Source organism: Micropterus dolomieu, linkage group LG14 (genome assembly GCF_021292245.1).
Source record: "Micropterus dolomieu isolate WLL.071019.BEF.003 ecotype Adirondacks linkage group LG14, ASM2129224v1, whole genome shotgun sequence".
In the NCBI taxonomy this organism is placed as follows: Eukaryota; Metazoa; Chordata; class Actinopteri; order Centrarchiformes; family Centrarchidae; genus Micropterus; species Micropterus dolomieu.
In genome coordinates this window covers 24,756,406-24,758,743 of record NC_060163.1, presented here as the reverse complement: position 1 = coordinate 24,758,743, position 2,338 = coordinate 24,756,406, and the positions used below count along the sequence as shown (strand labels likewise).

The following is a 2,338-nucleotide window of genomic DNA, read 5'->3' as shown; positions in this document are numbered from 1 at the left end:
CACCTAGGACCACAACATCTTTCCCCTGAAGGCCACTGAGGGCCTCAGTCCTCCTCTCTTCCCAGAAGCTCTTCACTGTGTCCACACAGTAAGCGTCCTGAATGGACACGAAGGTGTTCTTCTTCACCATCCCCATGTTCATGAACTTGAACAAGAGGGCGACCTTCGCATAGTCGTTGCCAGACAACAAAATGTTGGTGGACAAGAGAAAATCTCCAGCTTGCGTCCCACACTTCATTACAGGCTGGGAATTCCACCTCCACAAGCTGTGTCCATTGGGACAGATCTGAAAGTCCAAGAAAAGGCAGGATTGCATTTGGCATGTACAGCACTGGCTTTCACTACAAATGTGTTTTAATGGGAATTTACAGTTATGATACGCTGCGACTGTCAGGACTTACCCATTCGACACTCGTTGCTGTGCCCTTGGAAGTGATGTTGATCTCAAAGGGGGCAACACAGTCACACACCACACCAGTCTTTAAAAGGCCTGTACATTTTTTCACAGGCAGGATCAGAAATGTAGCCAGCTTCACAAAGGACCTGCTGTGGGGATGGGAAAACAGGGTCCTGATCACAGGGAGAAGCCTCATCAGGAGGGTCTTCACGTGCAGGCTGGTCATGCGCTGCCTCGCCCGTTCCAATAACTGGAAGTCGATCGATCGATGGTGCTTTCTTTAATGCTCCACCCATTCTGTTGAGGCCCAACATGAAGGCATATGTGTAAAGATTTGAATAAAAGCTGGCATCACAGAACAATAGCAGAGTAAAGACTGACTGATAACACACCGTATACAAGTGGGTGGAAGATCCTCTTCATCAGAGCTGTCATCTTTATCTCCATCATCTTTTTCATGAAAGGAAGGGGGGCCTTCATCTGTCCAATCAATTCTGTAAAAGGAGGACATATCCAGAAAACAATAAATCCTAGAGAGAGAACACTAAATAGTAATAAATGTCATTATGAAGCACAACTTATGGCCCTTTTCCACCTCATGGTACCAGCTCGACTCGCCTCTACTCACCTTTTTTAGTTTCCATTGGGGAAAAGTTGAACCTGCTCGTATCACCTCCATCGAGGTTCCACACCAGCTGATTTGAGCTGAGGCTAGGCCTGTGCGATATGATTGACAGTAGTCGTTTATATATTTGCTGTTTTAAAAATCCCACACTTTACAGTAATATTTTGTTGAGGGAACGGCGCTTTGCACCGCGATGAAGTTAGTTTGAAGTTCTATGGAACGTCCAACGTAAAACTAATATCCAACTTTCATCACTAAATCCATTTCTGGTAAGTTTTAAGGTGTGACTGTGTAGACTGTGTAACATAATCAACTTTACACTCACAGAGCCCCGAATCCCACAGTCACACAGACCACTGCAGCAAACACAGCAGACGAGTCCAGCAACAACGGCTGATCTAAAACGAAGCAAGTCGAGGTGAGCTGGTAGCAGTGATGGAAAAGCGCCATTACACACTGTTCAAGGGGTACTGAAAACATTGTGCTTCTCATCCATGCTCATGTCCTGTAAGCTGTAGAAATAAAAGCATTAAAATATATAAATTATGAATATACAAAAAACAGAAGACATGTAGTGCAAAGAAGTTATGACAGTTGAACTGTTTCCTTTGTTCAAGGTCAATTTCTGTGGATTCTACAATGACATTCAGACGTTCATCTCTGAAAAGAAGAACCAGAACATGATACATCCCACATATGGAGATACAGCAGCTATACTGTATATATTATATTAATGACTTGCATTTGAACAGGTTTTCCCTCCATGGGAGTCGATGCTGCAGAACCTCTCTCATAGCTGGAGAAACAGCAGCAACATCAAGAGAATAAGTGCTACATGACACAGCTGCACACCCCTGTAATACATTCTGTTATGAAGTATATGAAGTGTGGCTGTGTTAGCAGCTGGCTGACATGAGCTCCAAGGTTTCTGGTTAACGTTACACTTTGATTGGCAGTAATTTTCGGGTCTGTTGGGTCCAAATAACGAAGATAAATTGTAGGATTTGTCGCATGAAAGTAAAACTACAGTCCTGGTAGTAATTACTGAGTTGGTAAGTCTCCCTGTGGCCATGTTCCAGCTGAAGCTACCAAACAACACGTTGCGTTTAGATCGGGCTAAATTACCTGTGCAGCAGAAAACAGGCAACTTCGGCGTCACTCTGAAAACATTTGTCCCTCATCAGAGATTTCCATTTGGGGAAGGCCGCACCGATGTTGATCATTGTTTTCTGCCGTCGTCTGTCCACATTTAGTTTCACTTCTTCCTCTTTTCGCTCCGTCGCTTTTTCTTCTGCTAAATAACACGTACGATCCTC

General features: G+C 44.1%; 2 protein-coding genes across 3 annotated transcripts in view; both read right to left on the bottom strand.

Annotated features, from left to right (window-relative positions):
- The window catches only part of LOC123982851 (zinc finger protein 502-like), a 441,737-nt gene that overhangs the window by 36,399 nt on the left and 403,000 nt on the right, over positions 1–2,338 (bottom strand). The window lies entirely within an intron of this gene.
- LOC123982847 overlaps positions 1–2,338 on the bottom strand; it is a 29,708-nt gene that overhangs the window by 20,820 nt on the left and 6,550 nt on the right. The gene's annotated exons all lie outside the window — the stretch shown is intronic.